The 14,080-nt window shown below is 47.0% G+C and overlaps 1 protein-coding gene across 1 annotated transcript in view; it reads left to right on the top strand.

The window, feature by feature from the left end:
- Positions 1 to 14,080, top strand: part of Top3alpha (topoisomerase 3-alpha) — a 134,849-nt gene that overhangs the window by 26,867 nt on the left and 93,902 nt on the right. The window lies entirely within an intron of this gene.

Genomic DNA, 14,080 nt, shown 5'->3' with positions numbered 1-14,080 from the left:
GGTTTTATTGTTCCTGCTTCCTCTTTTGGCTCCTTTTTCTCGTGCAATAGTCCTGGCTGGCGCCTTCCCGCAGGGAGGGTGTGCGGTTCGGCCAGCGTGTTATGCGCATGCGCCGTGGAGTTTGTTTTGGTCTGGGCGATGGTTCAGTGCTGGGGTTTTGCGCCCTTTTTTGCTACAGTGCTTCGCCTCTCGTTCTTCTCCCTGGCTGCGGTATGTGCCCCTTTGCACCAGGGGTGTCCTGGTTCCCAGTTGTGGGGAGGACACCGCGGTTTTCTGTGTCATGGGTGTGGACCGCCTCCTTCGCCTCTCCCTGTTCTCCTGCGGGTCCGGCTCTGGCGTCTTCACCTGGCGGTGCTCCCAAGTTCTTCTGGGCACGGTTGAGTCGTGTCGAGTTCGAGCCACCATTCGCCAGGTGAGTTTCTGCGGTCTGGCGTCTTTTGGCCGGGCGCTGGATGCGGCGGTGTTCATATACCAGTTTTTATTTAGGTATAATTTTGTACGACTGAGACCGTTCGCACACCAGTGACTGTCCTTTTATCACCCCTTCCTGTCCCCCTCATGTGCATGTCCAACCCATGCTGGAGTCATTCAGGGGACCCTCCTTTTTTAATGTTGTGAGGTGTGGGGGTTGTAGGGTTGGTTCTGTACTCACCTGGTGAGGCTCCTGGCTGTGCTTGCAGGATTTGAGCTCTGGCTCTTGGGTCCCGCCTATCTGGTAGAACTTGCGGGATAGTACCAGTGGAGTGCAGTGGTGCTATTGGCACTTTTGGGGAACACTGTATTACCATCAGTGGTCTGTGCTTGTTACACAACCTACTTGCGAGCATAAGCCTTCTTGCTGGTGCATCCGTGGACTTCCAGGGCGCACTGGCCTGTTTTCGTATGGCAGTTCCGGCCCGTCCTGGTTGTGGGGGTATGTGGGCCGGTGGACTGCTCCTAGCAGCTGCCTGGTGGGCCATCCTCTGGCCGGTCTGGCCTGACCTTGGGCCGGGCTTGAGGTGTAAAAGAGCTCCCAGTACCTCATCCAGCAGGTATCGAGCGGGGTTTTCTCCGCCGTCGGTCGCCTGGTGCAGGTTTCTGGGCCTGCAGGGTTTTGTCGTGTCTCCGTTGGCCCTGTCTGGGGTCTGCCTGCTCCGTTCTCTGCCTTTGCAGAGGGGAGTTGCTATTTACATGTTGCATGTTGCAGTGGTGCCTGTTGCTGCTGCTGCTGCACGTGAGCATTGGTACCGTGTTTCACGGTGGCGTGTCCTTGTTCCTGTGTCCGGTTGTGGAGTGGCGCTTTGCTGCCGTTTTGTGCCTGGGGATTGCGTGGGGTTTTTTGTCCCTGCCTGATTGTCCACCCCTGGTTGTTCTCCTGGTTTTTTTTTTTTTTTTTTTTTGTGCTTCTGCTCTTTCTTCCTGCCTCTTCTGCAGCAGGAATGTTCTGCGTGTGTTCTTAGGCGTTGGTCAGCCTGTGTCCTGTGATGTGCTTCTTTGTCTCGGTCTGTTGCAGTTGTTCGTGCCCCTTGGTTCGGGTCCTGTTCTGGCGGCGACCCTTCCGCCTTCTTTGGTTTTCCTAGCTTGCCCTGCCGGTTGTTGTTGTTTTACTTTTTTTGGGGGGGTTCTTGCGATGTCTCGCGTCGGACCCGTCGTTTCTGAACTCCTGGCGGGCTTGCATGCTTCGGAGTTTTTCTGTTCGGCAGACGTTCCATCTCCTTGTGCCGCCTGGGTTTCGGTGGTCGCGCCCGAGATCTTCTCGCGGCTCCGCCTTTTTCCTGGGCTCGGGGGGGGCCTTGTCGGGGCTGCTTATGTTCTGCCTCGTGGTCTCGCCTCCGGTTGGTGGTCAGGTGGCTTCGTGGTAGGTGTTCCACCTGCGTGCTTTCTTGGCGGCAGTATGGGGTATTTTGGCGGTCCTTCCTTTTCCTGTCCCTTCTTCGGTGGGTCCTTCTTGTTGGCTTGGTTTACTCTCGGCTTGGTTTTCTAGTAGGGGTTGGGGGCCGTCGTCTTGCCACATACTGTCGCCTCTTTTCGTGCGGCGCAGGCGGAGCCGCTTCAGCTTGCTTTCGGTCTTGGTGTTGCTTCTGCACCGTTAGTCAGCTGTCTTGTGCGTCATTTCCCCTCCGGCCTGTTCGTGCGCCGCTTGCACCATCCTGGTCTCTGGTCAGCGTGCTCTGTCTTCTCCTCGGTTGGTAGTGCCCCTTCGGTTCCGGTGTGTTTTTTCGTCGGCTCTTTCCTTTGGGCCTTTGCCTCTGGGGGTCGGTTCGCTGTGTTTTCTTGCTCCTTCGGTTTTAGCGTTTTGGTTGTTTGATGGCAGCAGTCTCCATCTTTTCTGGCGCGGGGTGGGGCTGCTGCATTCTGGAGGGGTCCAGGGTTTGTTGGTGCTTCGTTGGTCGGGCCGGGGGTGTGTCGTTTTTGTGTTCAGTGGCGGCCCTCTGCTGTTGTTTGCGTGCCACGGCGTTTGGGTCCGGAGCGCGTTTTGCGTTGATCCGGTTCTGTTCTTCCCGGTTCGCGGGTGATGGTGTCCCGGGTGGTCAGCCGTGTTCTTGCGGCTAAGCTGCCTGTGTTCTTCCCTCATGCCTGTGGCGTTCGTGGCTTCGCTGCTCTCGCTGCCGTCTGGGCGACGTGGCCTTGCAGTCTTTCGGGCATGGATTTTTGGTGTTCGTGCAGGGGCCTTGCTGCTCGTTGTCTCGTGTTGTTCCCGGGATTTTCGGGGCTGTGGCGCCTTGGGTTGGCGTTTGCTGCCGGTTGTCTCGCCTCCTTGGGGGGTGCGTGGTGTCCGCCTCCCGGTTTTGTCCCTTTGACCTTCCTCTGTGGGTAGTTAGCTCCGGGGAGCCGACGGGGCTCCCCCCAGAAAACCAGCGTTGAATGTAATGAAACGCCATTTTCTGGGTGAGACCCGGAGGCTCCCCGGCAACCCTCCCTCCCTCCGGTCGGCGTTTTTCGCGTGTTTTGACATCCAGCCTCAGAACTGATGGGTGGATAGCCGGCGTGGGGGGTCTGGGGCTCCCCCTTCCCCCTCCCGGGGAGGGGGGAGCTGCGCAGACAGCGGCGCGGTGACGTATGACGTCATACTAGTTTCCGTGTTTTCTGTTGAAGAGTTCTATTCACTAGTTCGGCTTAGGTAGCAATTTTCACCAGAATAGGGGTTTGTTTTGGAATGCTTACCTTTCTGGATGCTTGACCCGGTCGATGGCAGACATAGAATGCTTCCAACCACACGGGGGTTTCTATAGGCCATTGCTCCCCTTGCCTCTCTGAGGGGGCCAGGTTCTGGCTCGTGGTCCCCGGTAGGCCCTAGAACTCCATACACATGACTGATGCCAAAGTCTGACATTAGCATATCAGCCGGTAAAGCTCCGGGGAGCCTCCGGGTCTCACCCAGAAAATGGCGTTTCATTACATTCAACGCTGGTTTTTTTTTTTTTTTTTTTTTTTGTGTGTGTGTGTGTGTGTGTGTGTGTGTAATTACCTAAGTGTAATTACCTAAGTGTAGTTACAGGATGAGAGCTACGCTCGTGGTGTCCCGTCTTCCCAGCACTCTTTGTCATATAACGCTTTGAAACTACTGACGGTCTTGGCCTCCACCACCTTCTCACTTAACTTGTTCCAACCGTCTACCACTCTATTTGCGAAGGTGAATTTTCTTATATTTCTTCGGCATCTGTGTTTAGCTAGTTTAAATCTATGGCCTCTTGTTCTTGAAGTTCCAGGTCTCAGGAAGTCTTCCCTGTCGATTTTATCAATTCCTGTTACTATTTTGTACGTAGTGATCATATCACCTCTTTTTCTTCTGTCTTCTAGTTTTGGCATATTTAATGCTTCTAACCTCTCCTCGTAGCTCTTGCCCTTCAGTTCTGGGAGCCACTTAGTAGCATGTCTTTGCACCTTTTCCAGTTTGTTGATGTGCTTCTTAAGATATGGGCACCACACAACAGCTGCATATTCTAGCTTTGGCCTAACAAAAGTCATGAACAATTTCTTTAGTATATCGCCATCCATGTATTTAAATGCAATTCTGAAGTTAGAAAGCATTGCATAGGCTCCTTGCACAATATTCTTAATGTGGTCCTCAGGTGATAGTTTTCTATCTAGAACCACTCCTAGATCTCTTTCTTTATCAGAATTCTTTAAAGATTTCTCACATAATATATAGGTTGTGTGGGGTCTATGTTCTCCTATTCCACATTCCATAACATGACATTTATTAACATTAAATTCCATTTGCCAAGTGGTGCTCCATATACTTATTTTGTCCAGGTCTTCTTGAAGGGCATGACAATCATCTAAATTTCTTATCCTTCCTATTATCTTAGCATCATCAGCAAACATGTTCATATAATTCTGTATACCAACTGGTAGATCATTTATGTACACAATAAACATCACTGGTGCAAGAACTGAACCCTGTGGTACTCCACTTGTGACATTTCTCCATTCCGATACATTGCCTCTGATTACTGCCCTCATTTTTCTATCAGTCAGAAAATTTTTCATCCATGATAGAAGCTTACCTGTCACCCCTCCAATATTTTCCAGTTTCCAGAACAACCTCTTATGTGGAACTCTGTCGAAAGCCTTTTTTAGGTCCAGATAGATGCAGTCAACCCAGCCATCTCTTTCCTGTAATATCTCTGTGGCCCGATCATAGAAACTGAGTAAATTCGATACACAGGATCTTCCTGATCGAAAACCATACTGTCTGTCTGATATTATATCATTTCTCTCCAGGTGTTCTACCCATTTAGTTTTGATTAGCTTTTCCAATACTTTCACTATTACACTTGTCAATGATACAGGTCTATAATTGAGGGGGTCTTCCCTGCTGCCACTTTTGTAGATTGGAACTATGTTAGCCTGTTTCCACACGTCTGCTACGATTCCTGTACACAGGGATGCCTGAAAGATCAGGTGAAGTGGAATGCTGAGCTCAGATGCACATTCTCTCAGAACCCATGGTGAAACGCCATCTGGGCCAGCTGCTTTGTTCCTCCCAAGCTCCTTTAGCATATTTTCCACTTCATCTCTAGACACCTCTATCCGCTCTATGTTGTTCTCTGGAATTCTTATTGTGTCTGGTTCTCTGAAGATTTCATTTTGTACAAACACACTTTGGAACTTTTCATTTAATGTTTCACACATTTCCTTTTCATTTTCCGTGAATCTGTTTCCCATTTCCAACCTCTGGATATTATCCTTTACCTGCAATTTGTTGTTTATGAATTTGTAGAATAGGCCCGGTTCTGTTTTACATTTATCTGCTATCCCTTTTTCAAAATTTCTTTCTGCCTCTCTCCTTACTGCTGTATAATTGTTTCTCGCATCTTTGTATCGCTGGTATGTTTGGGGGTTTGGCCTCTTCCTATACTGATTCCATTTTTGTGTCTTTTGGTCTCTTGCCCTCTCACAATTTCTGTCGAACCAATCCTGTTTTCTGGTCCTGCATCTCTGTTTTGGTATGAATGTTTGTGTGCCTTCCTCGTATAGTTTTAAAAATTTGGCATACATTTCATTTACTTCCCTGCCTAGCAACAATTCTGTCCAATTACACTCATTAAAAAAATTTTGAAGTTCCCCATAGTTGCCTCTCTTTAAATCGAGTTTATCAACTGTTTCAATGTCCCCATTTTCTTCTAGATGATATCTTAAAGCATATTTAATGTCTAACAGGACGTGATCACTCTTTTCCAAGGGAGGAAGGTACTGGATGTCAAAAATCTCTTCTTCTTTCCTGGTGAATACTAGATCCAGTACTGACGGTATATCTCCTTCCCTCATTCTTGTGGCTTGCTTTATGTGTTGATACAAGAATGTCTCCAGAATGAGGTTCACAAATCTGCATGTCCAAAAGTCCTCCGTTCTTGCTTCATAGGCCTCCCAGTCTATTGCTCTAAAGTTGAAGTCCCCCAGTATCAACAGTCGTGATTTATCTTTATCTGCTTGTACAATAATATCTCTCATGACCATTATGAGGCCCTCTCGTTTGTCATCCAGTTCTTCCTTTGTCCACGTGTTGCTTGCTGGTGGGCTGTAGGTATTTACAATTATCAGGTTATCATCCTGATTCCAGACCTGCAATGCCATTATGTCAATATCTCGAGGGTTTTCAAATATTAACTCTTTTACCTTCAGGTGTTTTTTCACCAGTACAGCCACTCCTCCTCCCTTCCTAGTTTTCCTGTCACGTCTCCACACACACGTGTGTGTGTGTGTGTGTGTGTGTGTGTGTGTGTGTGTGTGTGTGTGTGTAATTACCTAAGTGTAGTTACAGGATGAGAGCTACGCTCGTGGTGTCCAGTCTTCCCAGCACTCTTTGTCATATAACGCTTTGAAACTACTGACGGTCTTGGCCTCCACCACCTTCTCCCCTAACTTGTTCCAACCGTCTACCACTCTGTTTGCGAAAGTGAATTTTCTTATATTTCTTCGGCATCTGTGTTTAGCTAGTTTATATCTATGACCTCTTGTTCTTAACGTTCCAGGTCTCAAGAAATCTTCCCTATCGATTTTATCAATTCCTGTTACTATTTTGTATGTAGTGATCATATCACCTCTTTTTCTTTTGTCTTCTAGTTTTGGCATATTTAATGCCTCTAACCTCTCCTCGTAGCTCTTGCCCTTCAGTTCTGGGAGCCACTTAGTAGCATGTCTTTGCACCTTTTCCAATTTGTTGATGTGCTTCTTAAGATATGGGCACCGACAACTGCTGCATATTCTAGCTTTGGCCTAACAAAAGTCGTGAACAATTTCTTTAGTATATCGCCATCCATGTATTTAAAAGCAATTCTGAAGTTAGAAAGCGTGGCATAGGCTCCTTGCACAATATTCTTTATGTGGTCCTCAGGAGATAGTTTTCTATCTAGAACCACCCCTAGATCTCTTTCTTTATCAGAATTCTTTAAAGATTTCTCACATAATATATAGGTTATATATAGGTGTGTGTGTGTGTGTGTGTGTATGTTTTATCAAACACCAAATGAAAACGAACCTTTTTGAGATTTGTTCTCCAAATTTTTTCATTTCATTTTATTCTACAAAAAAAAAAAAAAATCAATGCTTTGCAACATCACAGCAGTCACCCCCTTACATCCTAGCATCATTAGCATCTTTAAACAAAACCAAAAATTTATTTGCATCGTCGGAGGCATTTGAGAATGTGCGAGAATCAGCGGGAACGCACCATGTGGTTTTCTTGTGTGACGGTAACGCGTTGGTGTTCGGCTGTTTAAGGCTAGGGGTATGGCCTCGTCACATAGTTATAAAAAAAAATAGAAAAAACTGGAACTTCGTCTGTGGTAAGGTAAGGAGAAGACACACAAAACACAAGTAAACTTTAACAATGAAATTTTAATTACGTTAATTAAATCAAAACATGAATAAAATGCACAAACAAATTCTTATAATAAAATCAATCAAAATAATAAGAATAATTAGATGACACAATGAAAAGTTACGTTAAGGCAAAATAACATGAAGTGCAATACAAAAGTAAAATGGGAGGTGCTGGAATATTGGCTTTAAGCCACCACTTCTCTCAGTACACGCTAGAGTCTAGCTGGGAGGAGTGGTGACAACGAGAGCACTGAACATTCTGAAGTCCGAGGTTGGGGCGACCCCAGACATCAAGTAGTATGGGGGGGCGAGTGCAGGTGCAGCCAGACCGGCGACCAATCAGCGGAGCCGGCAGCGATCAACATGTAGTTTGGTGGTTTGGGTCCGAACAGGTGGCTGGCTGCATACGTTTTGCTCACCCTGGCAAGCCTTGCTGGTGTTGTTGTCATTGTTGGACATGTCGTCCATAGTCGTTTTATATAATTTCAACGACGGGTTTGTGGAGGGAAGAGCAGGCTCAATCTCTTGAAGGAGATTATTGTCACAACTCTCCCCCGAAGCCTGCGGTTCTGGAAGAAGTACGTCGTTATGTGGTGGAGTAATGGATGGAGTCGCTTCTACTTCATAAACTCTGGAGAGGGCATCGGCTATGGTGTTGTCAGAACCCTTGATATAGCGGATCTCCAGGTTGAAGTCTTGTAAATACAGAGCCCATCGTAGAAGACGCTGGTTGGTGAATTGGGCTTGATGTAGGAAGCGGAGAGGGTTGTGGTCTGAGAAGATGGTGGTAGACCTGGCGCCTTGTAGGTACGGAGCGAAGTGTTGGAGGTTCAGGACGATGGATAGTAGCTCCTTTTCAATAGTGCTGTAGTTCCTCTGGTGTGGTTTCAGTTTGTAGCTGTAGTAGCTGACAGGTAGAATTTCCTCGCCTCGTTGTTGCATCAGGACACCACCAACGCCGGTACCACTGGCGTCGACATGAAGGACGAAAGGCTTGGTGATATCTGGAGAGGCGAGAATGGGGTTAGAACAGAGGAGGAATTTGAGTTGTTCAAAAGCAACGGTTTGCTGTATGGTCCAATTATACCGTTGCTTGGGACTGGTTAATAGAATTAGAGGTGTGGCGACTGTACTGAAATTCCTCACAAACCTACGGTAGTAAGAGGCAAGACCAAGGAAGCGCAGGAGCTGCTTCCTGGTGGTAGGCTGTGGATACTGTTGGATGGCTTGAGTGTGTGAGTCTAACGGAGCTATGCTGCCACTCCCAATAACATGACCCAGATAACGCACTTTACCTTTCGCGAAAGTGGACTTGCCCAGGTTGATGGTGAGGCCGGCTGTCAGGAGCTTTGAGAACAGACGTCGCAGCTGGAGCAGATGATCACTCCAGGAGTTGGAGGCTACGACGATATCGTCCAGGTAGGCGTATGTGTTATCCAAGCCCTGGATGACACGGTTGACAGCTCTTTGAAAGGTGGCCGGGGCATTACATAGTCCGAAAGGAAGGCGTTCATATCTGAAAAGTCCAAAAGGAGTGATGAAGGCAGATATCTCTTTAGCGCGCTCCGTTAGACACACTTGATAGTACCCCTTAAGCAAGTCCACTTGGGACAAGTACTGGGCACTACCAATGGCATCAAGGATGTCATCTATCCTTGGCAAGGGGTAAGCATCCTTGACAGTGACAGAGTTCAGTTTACGATAGTCAGTGCACAACCGCACCTTACCTTGGGGTTTGGGCACCAAGATACAGGGTGAGGCCCAGGGGGACTCACAAGGTGTAGCCAGTCCATGATCCAAGAGGTATTGCACCTCAGCACGCATGACTTCCTTCTTGCTCGGGCTGATTCGGTAGAAGGGTTGACGAATCGGCCGGGTGTCGGGGAGCAGTTGGATGTCGTGCTGGGTAACATTACACTCTTGGGGATCATCTCTGAACAACTCTTGATGTTCTCTGAAGATCTTGACGAGAGGTGCACTATGATTATCCTGAAAGTATTTGGGAAGATCATTAAGGATTTCGGAATTAGAAAGCGCTGACTCCTTGTCAGTGCTTTCGGGAGGAGAAGCTGGGAAGGTCTCACTGTGGATGTAGGGTTCTGTGAATGTGGAATAGTTAGTCAAGACAGTGGGAGGAGTACCATTATATTGCTTCAAGAGGTTGACGTGGCACAGCTGGGTCTTCCGCCGCCTATCTGGAGTCTCTATGACGTAAGTGTTGTTGTTTCTGCACTCTTTGACGCAGTAGGGTCCTGAAAATCTGTTTTGTAAAGGTGAACCTGGGATAGGGAAATAGGCAAGGACGAAGTCTCCCGGCTTGAATTTTCTTACTTTGCTGGTCTGGTCGTAATGAGTCTTCATTCTCACCTGGGCTTTCAATAGATTATCATGGGCAAAGCGGTGGACTCTCTCTAGAATGTGTTGAAGGTTTTGAAGAAACTGGGGCACATTCTGATGCTCACTGAAGGTGGCATCTCTGAGAGAGTCTTTGAAAGCCTTAAGGGGAGTACGGCACTTACGGCCGTAGAGCATCTCATAAGGAGATACTCCTAGGGACTCATTGGGGAGACTTCTGAAAATACACATTATTAGGTCAATCTGCTTATCCCAATCCTTTGAGGTTTCACTACAAAACTTTTTCAAGAGTGCTTTGATGGTCTGATGACTACGTTCAAGAGAACCCTGTGAAGCAGGATGATAGGGGCTGGACAATACCTGTTTGATGTTGAACTCCTCCAGTGTCCTTTTGAAGAGATCACTGGTGAAGTTGGTGCCACAGTCACTTTGAATCTCCCTGGGAAATCCGTATTGAGTGAAGATCTTCAATAGATGTTTGATAACCGTAGCAGCCGTGATGTTCTTCACTGGAACTGCTATGGGAAATCTGGTGGTAGGACACAGGATGGTTAGGATGTAGGCGTTACCTGAACTGGTCCGAGGTAAAGGACCAACACAGTCTATTATGAGTCTGTGGAAAGGTTCCGCAGGCACCTGTATGGGAATCAGTGGGGCTCTGGGAATGGAGACGTTCGGTTTGCCTGCCATCTGACATGTATGACACTGTTTTACGTACTGTTTGACGTTGTTTACCATACCTGGCCAGTAGTAGTCTTGACGAATCCCATGGTAAGTCTTGTTGAAGCCGTAGTGGGAGAATGCTCCGTGGGCCAGGTGTAGAATAGTGGGCCGCAGGCTGGTGGGAATCACAAGTTGTTCGGTGTTGGCCCAATCGTCCTCCTCCTTCAGTTTACTGGGTCTATATCTGCGGTAGAGCAAGTCGTTCTCTAGGAAGAACCCAGGAATACTGTCGGGTTGAGTCTCAGCCTGGAAAAACAATGGTGTTAAAGTAAGATCTTCCCTCTGCAACTTACGGAACTCCAACTTGGTCAGATGCGGGGGGAGTTTCTGAGGGTCTTGAGGGACAGCGGTAGCAGTAGAGTCAGCTGGCTGTGGACGTGCGGCTTGTGCACGGGTGGTCACGAGAACCGGAGGAGAAACTTCATCACTCTCTTGAACCTCTGCTGGAACATACTCAAGAATAGAATTTATTGGCACAGAGTTACACACCTGGGGTTTGTCCATGACGATCAGGTTGGTCGGTTGCAGGTCTTCTGCCAAGTCGTTGCCTAGGAGAAGTTGCACTCCAGGCATGGGAAAAGGCTTTTCCCTGACGGCGACTTGGACTTCCCCGTTCACGTAGGGACAATCCAGGTGGACTCTGGCGAGAGGGTATGGAGTGGTAGCAGTGAGGTCAGTGATGAAGACTGTTTCTCCGGTGTAGACGATGTTGGGCACAGCCGACTTCAAGATGATCGATTGTAGAGCCGCTGTGTCCCTCAAGATCTTCAATTTGAAACGTCCCTCCGGATTTGAACCGTTGGCAGAGACAGTTCCAGTATACAGGTGGTTACTGAAAAGAGAAAGATCATTAACATCAACACCAACATTCATCACAGGCTTACCGGACTTAGGAGGAGTTGGTTTGGGTCTTTGTTGGTCAGTGGTTCCCTTGTATTGAGACTTACCACATTTGTCTATGGTATGTCCATAGAGTCTACAATACTTGCAGTACAGTTGTGAACCAGCTTGATCGGGGCTCACCTTCTCGTAACTGTACCACGACTTCTTACTGGAGGATGGTTCGGGTGTCAGCCGGTGGATGAGGCTGTAAGTGTCAGCCGACTTAGCACACTTTAGGTAGTCGGTTTCTTCTTTATCTGCTAAGTAGAGGCGGACAGGAGGCGGCACACGTCTCAAGAATTCTTCAACAAGCATCAGGTTGACGAGTTCTGTAAAAGTAGAGACATGTGCTGCTTCCAGCCATTTCATGAAATACCTCCGTTTCGTGTTAGCAAACTCGAGGAAGGTAGTGGTACTTGCCTTCAGGTGGTCACGGAATTTCCTTCTATAACTTTCAGTAGAGAGGAGGTAGGCGTCCAACACTGCTTGTTTCAGAGTGTGGTAGTCATTCTCAGACGCCAAAGTACTGAGTGTGACTGCAGCTCTACCTGTAAGATGGACTCTGAGAAGTGTGGCCCATTGGTCGACAGGCCAACTGAGTTGATTAGCAAGGGTTTCAAAGGTGGTGAAAAACACATCAACTTCTGCTTCTACAAAGGATGGCATTAACTTACTTGCATGTGATATATTAAAACTGACGGGAAGATTGGCAGTAGCTTGTTGGCGTTTAATGAAGTGTGAAGTTTCCAAGGCGATTTCACGTTGACGACACTCTAGAGCCAGAGTCGCTTGTTGTTTGTCATGTTCGCGTTGCATCTCCAACTCGCGTCGTTTGGTTTCAAGCTGTACTCGTTCCCGCTCCTGGAGTAGTGCAACCTCACGTTCCTGGAGGGCGAGTCCACGTTCATGTTCTTCTCTCCTCAAGGCAGCTTCGCGTTCTCTGAGGGTGATTTCTCGTTCTTGTTCTTCCCTCCTCAAAGCAGCTGCTTCCCTTTGCTGTTCGCGGGCTTCCCTTTGCTGCTCACGTTCAATCTTGGCCAGTTCCAATTGGAGTTTCATCGTTGCCAAATCAGTTTTTCCTGCAATATAGTAAGTTTCATGAGTTTCAGAGTCTATCTTACCTTGCTCTAAATAGTAATCCAGCAACAGGTTGTGTAGGTCATTTTTGTTGGCTTGGTAGGGAACTTCTAGTTGATACTCATGTGCAAGAGTTTGTAATTCAGTCCTCTTGGCACGACTTAAAGTCCCTATTTCACCTGCTGGATTTGTACGGAAAGCTTGGAGACGAAACATGGTGAAATTAGCAAATAAAGGTACACGAATATTCAATAGTGAATGTCAGAAACAGGACAACGTGGCAACTGGTACCTATCCTGTGTGATCTTTAACAATTAAAGTTAAGTAAAAGATGTTAAATGATTAAATTAAATCAAGGGCGCAGGAAATCTTGTACCCGGTACTCATGTAAGAGAATAAGGGCAAGAAAATCCTACTAACAAATGAAACAGAGTTTCGAAAACAAATGAAACAGTTAAATGCTTCAAAAGTAAAATTGGTAGTCCAAGGATGTAGGCATACCTTGCCAAGTCTCTATAGGACATAAAGCAAGTTTTTCCCACTGAATTTAATATGATACTTACAGAATTAGCGAACTTTTGTGCTCTGAAAAAATAAGCTAATTCCCTACCGTTGTATGTATCATCATCTCTGACTGACGTGTAGGGGTGCGAGGTGTCAACTGGTGACGAGAACTGCTGCTGAGGTCCCAATTCAGCAACTAAAGTTCGAGCTAGAGGAACTATGGCCCTCTTTGTCCTCCTACAGTCAGATTGCAGAAGATTGGGTACTCTTGACCCGGGGCAGACCACAGTACCAGGGTACCAATATGATGATCTGTCAGAATGAGAAATATTCAAGGGACATAGATGGTAAACACGAGTAATAACAAGGAGGGAGAGATGACCAATTAAGAGTATGACTGCGGCCTACAGTCACCACGTAATCCAAAGTTGTCTCACCTTCACTATATGTTACTCTCGTAATGCACAATACACCGCACCTTATAAAAAATGAAATTGAATATGAAAAATAGTAAAGCTACGTTAACAAAGTTAAATACGCTTACCATAAATTACCACTTGGCACCAGTACCTGAGTGAAGCTCCTAGGACAGGCCCCCATATAACTTGTGACGGTAACGCGTTGGTGTTCGGCTGTTTAAGGCTAGGGGTATGGCCTCGTCACATAGTTATAAAAAAAAATAGAAAAAACTGGAACTTCGTCTGTGGTAAGGTAAGGAGAAGACACACAAAACACAAGTAAACTTTAACAATGAAATTTTAATTACGTTAATTAAATCAAAACATGAATAAAATGCACAAACAAATTCTTATAATAAAATCAATCAAAATAATAAGAATAATTAGATGACACAATGAAAAGTTACGTTAAGGCAAAATAACAAGAAGTGCAATACAAAAGTAAAATGGGAGGTGCTGGAATATTGGCTTTAAGCCACCACTTCTCTCAGTACACGCTAGAGTCTAGCTGGGAGGAGTGGTGACAACGAGAGCACTGAACATTCTGAAGTCCGAGGTTGGGGCGACCCCAGACATCAAGTAGTATGGGGGGGCGAGTGCAGGTGCAGCCAGACCGGCGACCAATCAGCGGAGCCGGCAGCGATCAACATGTAGTTTGGTGGTTTGGGTCCGAACAGGTGGCTGGCTGCATACGTTTTGCTCACCCTGGCAAGCCTTGCTGGTGTTGTTGTCATTGTTGGACATGTCGTCCATAGTCGTTTTATATAATTTCA

Source organism: Procambarus clarkii, chromosome 43 (assembly GCF_040958095.1).
Source record: "Procambarus clarkii isolate CNS0578487 chromosome 43, FALCON_Pclarkii_2.0, whole genome shotgun sequence".
Classification (NCBI taxonomy): domain Eukaryota; kingdom Metazoa; phylum Arthropoda; class Malacostraca; order Decapoda; family Cambaridae; genus Procambarus; species Procambarus clarkii.
This window is presented reverse-complemented; position numbering and strand designations above follow the sequence as displayed.